Source organism: Nicotiana tabacum, chromosome 17, assembly GCF_000715075.1.
Source record: "Nicotiana tabacum cultivar K326 chromosome 17, ASM71507v2, whole genome shotgun sequence".
NCBI lineage: Eukaryota > Viridiplantae > Streptophyta > Magnoliopsida > Solanales > Solanaceae > Nicotiana > Nicotiana tabacum.
This window is the reverse complement of record NC_134096.1, coordinates 42,836,668-42,843,555: the sequence shown is the minus strand read 5'-3', so window position 1 is coordinate 42,843,555 and position 6,888 is coordinate 42,836,668.

Here is a 6,888-nt window from a genome sequence, read left to right as displayed (position 1 = left end):
GATCCCCGCTACAAGAGTACACGGTGAGCTGCCCTTCCGAGCCGTTCTGCAACAACCAGAGTCTTTTTCTTTGTTTATTTGTTCTGTCTATCCCATTTGAGAGAGTAGATTAGAATTCTTTTGTATATTTTACTAGTAGTCCATATACTTGTGACACCGGGTCTTGGCACACACTAGTAGATTTATGATTTTGGGTTGTTTTTCTACGTTTATGATTTCATTTAGCTGTTTTCGTTTTGTTCACTTTAAATTCCGTTATTTGTTAAATTCTCTAAATTTTAAAGAAAGTTAGCTGCTTGACTTATTAAAAATGGAAATCACTAGATTGTTCACTATCGGCTTGCCTAGCAACGGTGTTGGGCGCCATCACGGCCTAAACCAGAATTGGGCCGTGACACCCAGATTGCTTTAAACCGTACAAAGATCTTTGTAATATGATTGAATACATTTCCCGAGATTTTGAATTTGCTTCATGCATTTTAAATCCTTCAGGAATTTTCATATAAATTTCATTATCAAGTGAACCGTACAGATAATCTGTAACTACATCCATTAGATGTATTTCATGTTTTTCATGTAAGGCTAAACTGATGAGATATCGAAATGTTATGGCATCCATAACGGGTGAATATGTTTCTTCATAATCGACTCCAGGTCGTTGTGAGAATCCTTGTGCGACAAGGCGAGCCTTGTATCTTTCAACTTCATTTTGCTCATTCCTTTTTCGCACAAAAACCCATTTATGACCAACTGGTTTTATACCAGCAGGTGTTTGGACTACTGGTCCAAAGACCTCTCTTTTAGCAAGTGTGTTCAATTCTGATTGAATTGCCTCTTGCCATTTTGGCCAATTAGATCTTTGTCGACATCCTTCGACAGATCGGGGTTCAAGATCCTCACTATCTTGCATAATGTTAAGTGCAACATTATATGCAAAAATATTATCCACCACTATTTCAGATTGATTTAAATTAATCCCTTCACCAGTAAAACTTATTAAAACCTTCTCACTCACTTGAGTCTTGGGTTCATTGATTTCTTCAGGAATCTTAGAACTAATTAGATCTTGGGTCTCTTCGGGAGATCCCTTTATAGTATCGTTATCATTTGTCGATTTTCTTTTTCGAGGATTTCGATCCTTAGAACCCAAAGGCCTACCACGCTTCAGGCGTGCTTTGGGTTCACTAGCTCTCATGCTAGTAGATGGTCCTGCTGGGACATCAATTCGGATAGGCACATTCTATGCAGGGATATGTGACTTAGTTATCCTATTCAAATCAGTAAATGCGTCTAGCATTTGATTTGCTATATTTTATAAATGGATGATCTTCTGGACCTCCAAATTACATATAGGGTTACGTGGATCAAAATGAGATATGATGAAACTTTCTACACAATTTTTCTTTTGATTTCCTTTTTCTCTCCCCCTAATTGTGGGAAATGTGTTTCATCAAACCGACAATCTGCAAATCGAGCAGTAAATAAATCTCCCGTCAATTGTTCAAGATAGCGAATAATAGAGGGTGATTCAAACCCAACATATATTTCTAACCTTCTATGTGTGCCCATCTTACTGCGTTGTGGTGGTGCTACTAGCACATATACAACACATTAAAAAATTTGTAGATGGGCAATATCTGGTTCATGACCAAAAACTAATTGTGACGGAGAATATTTATTATAATGTGTCGGTCTGAGACGGATAAGGGATGCTGCATGCAAGATAGCATGGCCCCAAACCGTAGTGGGCAATTGTATTTTTATAAGTAGTGGTCTTGCTATCAATTGCAGACGTTTAATAAATGACTCTGCAAGGCCATTTTGAGTATGAACATAAGCTACATGATGTTCAACTTTTATCCCAACTGATAGACAATAATCATCAAAAGCTTGAGATAAGAATTCTTCAGCATTATCAAGGCGAATAGTCTTTATAGGATAATCTGGGAATTGTGCCCTTAATCAAATTATTTGGGCTAATAGCTTTGCAAACACCAGGTTGCGAGATGATAGTAGGCACACATGAGACCATCTTGAAGATGCATTTATTAGGACCATAAAATATCTAAATAGCCCACTTGGTGGGTGAATAGGTCCACATATATCCCCATGTATACGTTCTAAAAAGGCAGGGGATTCAATGCCAACCTTCATTGGTGATGGTCTAGTGATTATTTTGCCTTGATAACAAGCATCACAAGAAAATTCATTATTTTTAAGAATCTTCAGGTTCTTTAATGGATGCCCACTCAAATTTTCAGTAATTCGTCTCATCATTATTAATCCAGGATGGCCCAAACGGCCATGCCAAAGCACAAAAATATTTGAATCAGTAAACTTCTGGTTTACGATAGAGTGTGCTTCAACTGTACTAATCTTTGAATAGTATAATCTAGAAGATAGAGTTAGTAACTTTTTTACAATGCACTTCTGGCCAGAAATAATCTTTGTAATACAAAGATATTCCATATTCATTTCATCTATCGTCCCAACATGATATCCATTTCAGCGAATATCTATAAAACTCAACAAGTTTCTTTGGGACTTGGAGGAGAATAATGCATTGTCTATTATAAGTTTTGTTCCCTTAGTCATAAATAAAATGGCTCTTTCGGAGCCTTCAATCAAACTTATATTACCAGAAATTGTTGAAACATTTGCTTTTTCCTTATGCAAATAAGAAAAGTATTTCTGATATTTGAATATGGCATGACTTGTTCCACTATCAATTACACAAATATCTTCATGATTGGTCTTTGATCCAAACATAATTTGAGGATTATCCATATTCTTCAAAATGACATAAACAAAATAAATATGATAATAAACGTCATTATCAAAGCATAACTTTTATTTATGTACAATAATTACATAACTATACTATATATTACAAACAACAAAAATTAAAATATTTACATTTCTACAGATTCATCACCGATCACATGACCTGTTTCTCCTTCCGGGGTTCGAAATAATCTGCTACATCCAAATGCATGAAGTCTAAATTATTTTCAGAAATAAAATTTGCTTCAGCATATTTCTCTGTCTTCTTCAGGGAGGCTTAATATAGCTCAATCAGGTGCTTTGGCGTACGACAGGTATGTGACCAGTGCCCTTTTCCTCCACATCTATAACATGCATTTTCTGCCTTTACTGCTTGCACTGCTTTATGCTTTTGTTCTTTCCTTTTCCACTGCTGGTGGTGAGGAAGGTTCTTTGGTGCATTATTATTACCATGATTAGAGTTTCTTCCCCGACCACGGCCATGACCAAGACTGGGGCCACGTCATCTTCCACGCTTAGTTTGGTGGAAGTTCGTCTCATTCACTTTAGAGAATGGACAAGAACCAGTAGGTCGGCTTTTATGGTTTTACATTAATAGCCCATTATGTTGCTCAGCTACAAGAAGATGTAAGATAAGTTCAGAATACTTTTTGAATCCCATCTCTCGATATTGCTGCTGCAGGAGCATATTCGAGGCATGAAAAGTGGTGAAAGTTTTCTCCAACATATCATGATCAGTAATATTATTACCACATAATTTCAATTGGGAAATAATTCTGAACATAGAAGAATTATACTCACTGATAGATTTAAAATCTTGTAGCCTTAGATGAGTCCAATCATAATATGTATGTGGAAGAACGACCATCTTCAGGTGGTCATATCTATCTTTCAAATTATTCTACAGTATGACTGGATCTTTAATAGTGAGATATTCCATCTTCAAGCCTTCATCAAGGTGATGTTGTAGGAATATCATTGCTTTGGCATGGTCTTGGTTTGATGTTTGATTTTTGTCCATGATGGTGTCTGTCAGACCCACCGCATTAAGATGAATTTCAGCATCAAGCACCCAAAACATGTAGTTTTTGCCCGATATATCCAGGGTTACAGACTCAAGTTTAGAAAGATTTGATATTATTTAGAAAAAGAAAGTTCGTACCTCTAATACTTTCAAAGTATTTACCCGAGATGGCAGAGTCTCTTGCTGATAACGTGTTATAAAATAAAGACTGTAAAGTAAAGACAAGTATATAGAGAAACTGATATATTATTCAAAATTTAAATTTATGTACATAATGAACTGAAAATTCCTCTATTTATAGAAGAAAGGAAGCTGCTGTGTAAGCTGCTACTGTAAGCTGTTGTGTAAGCTGCTACTGCAAGATGCTACTGCAAGCTGTTGTGTAAGCTGCTATTGTACCAGATATCGATAATCTTCTACCGGTGATAATATTTATCCATAACGGAGTACCGAAAGGATAAGCTCATTATACCAGATATAGATAATCTTCTATCAGGGGTAATATTTATCGATAACAGAGTACCTAAAGGATAAGATTCTTCAGGAGGCTTATGTCTAATAAAGTCCTAAATAGATAAACATATTTACGGCGGATTTCCATATGGATAAGCTTCTTCCGGAAGTTTCTTTCTAACAGAGTACTAAATGAATATCCATAATATAATATATTCATAACAGAACCAAGGTATTTTTTACTCACAAATGAAAAATATGGCATAGCATGAAATAAGTACTAAATTAGTACATAAAAATAAAATGAATAGTTTGTTGGTAATCTGTGTTCGAAACCAGAAAATCAGAAGAAAAGGAAACGTTAGTTCCATAAACAAATCGTAAAATAATTCCGAGCCCACAAGTTGCTTGTGTGTCCTTAAGGAATTTAACCCCCTCACTGTTTCCCAAGGTTATGGATTACTTCCTCTCAGGATAGAACGGAAAAACTATTCTGTAATACTGGCAATCGAAATTATAGAACTTCAGCAAACTCAACAAACAGAGCAAATCACACTTGACACTATGTTTATTTGAAAAAATAATGCAACAATGTAGAAAATAGGGGAGAAGTTTTCGGATTTTCCATATCTAAAAATGAGGCTAAGTCTCTAAATTTATAGACAATGAAAATGGCGAGATGAAGAGGTGCAATTCAAAAGGTGCCTCTTCCATTTCCCATTCACGCTCATTCACTAAACCTAACTTAGTTACCATCAAAATTTATGAATCATCCATTTAATATGCTAATTCAAGATAATAACTGTATATACATATGTAAAGACAAAGGAATTAAAACTATGTCAAAGTTAAAAATATATGAAGACAAAGAGAGTGCCAAGAACTTTTGCATTAACTAAAAATGGGATAAGAATTGAACCTCAATGAGCATTGATGCAAAGTATATAAAAAGCTTCCTACGGACTAAGAGCTTCAAGCGTAACCTTGACTAGAGATCTCACCAACACCTCGAATGGAACTAGCGACCAATGTCAGGAGCTTTAACTGAACTCAATCCCAAAAATGTTGTTATTTTGTGAGGAAAGAGGGATGTTTTCGAGCTGTTTTTTAGCTGAATTTGGAGCTTCTTTGGACTGGTTTTACTGGTGGTTTTATGGATGGAGGAGAGCTGATTATCGGGAGTTTTTTCAGCTGGATTTGGGGTGGTTTTTTAGTGGTCTAGGGCTGGTTTCGAGGGCTGTTTTGTTACCTTTATAGGCTGCAATTTCCAACTGGTTTTGGGTGAGATTTTTGGGTGTTTTAGGTGGAAAATGGAGCTAGATAGTAATGGAAACTTGGAGCTATGAATCCATTGAGTTTTTAGGTGTTTGAAGGTGATCTTACATAGCTGAAAATGGAGGAAAGAAGGTGGAATTCGTGGTGGTTGCGTTTCTTCCTCCGGGGAGAATTTTCGGCACTCAAAACTTAGAAAGAGAAATTGCTGCTAGGTTTTTGTTTTCTTCCTGTCTCTCGTCTTTCTCCTATGTTTTTGCTTCTTTTCCCCTCTCTGTTTTCAGGTGTCCTCCTCTTTTTTCTTTTGTGTGTGTTCTGTTTTTATGAGAGATGAGGGAGAGGAAATTGAGTTGGAAGGAAACGAGTGGGTGTGAGATGTGTGTAACTGACGTGAGTGGAATTCATCTAATAAAATGAGGACAAGTGTATTTTTTGAACCTTGGAGAACAAGAATGAAATTGAATTTTTTTAGAAAAGATAAAGAAAAACTAAAACAAATTAATGCTGAAAATATCCAGAAACGTGAGTCTGAAAAATTATTGTGTAGAAAAATGGAATGAAATCTCACTTCTTTGGACGGGTTGGCCAGATTTTATTGGCCTTTCGTTTTCAATTTTTTTTTCTTTTGATTATATTTGGAATGATAATGATAAAATACTAATTACTCACTATCTATTGATTAAGATCTCTAACCCTAAAAATTAAATTAAACTAGATAAAAAAATATTGTTTGTAAGTTTTCTTTTAAAGGACAAACAAATGAACAAAATAAATATACTACTCCTACTATGTCAAAGATAATAAGGTAAGATTACTACTTAATATCTAATTATATTGAAAGCCTCTAACTTAAAAATTACACTAAACTAGCTAAAATTATTAATATTTTTTGAAATTTTTTCTTTCTCTGTAAATAAAAATAAATCTTATACTAAAAATGCTACTCTTTTTATCTTTTTCAATTTTCTTAAGTAAAACCTATAAAGAGGTAAACAAAAGCTAAAACATGCTAATTAAACTTAAAATTATTTACATACTAAAAAGTGGTAAAAATCTAAATATGGTAAAACAGTTGGTGCTCACAGCATACCCCTCTTTGTTTGGGAACATGAAAAGTTTTCAGGCAAAGAACAGGTGAGCTATGTGACTGATTTTTTACCATACTATTATTCAAAAGGGAAGAAATAAAAGTGAAAAAAAGTACAACCGAGTCCTAATTTTGGACAACCTACATATTCTGGGTTATAAGAGAATCAGGTCGCGTGTAGTTCAAGAAGAGTGATAGAATGATGAGGTTGAGAGTCGAGTGAGGTTCCTCGAGGCTCCAGTTCGCGGTCCTATTTATTACATCAAAA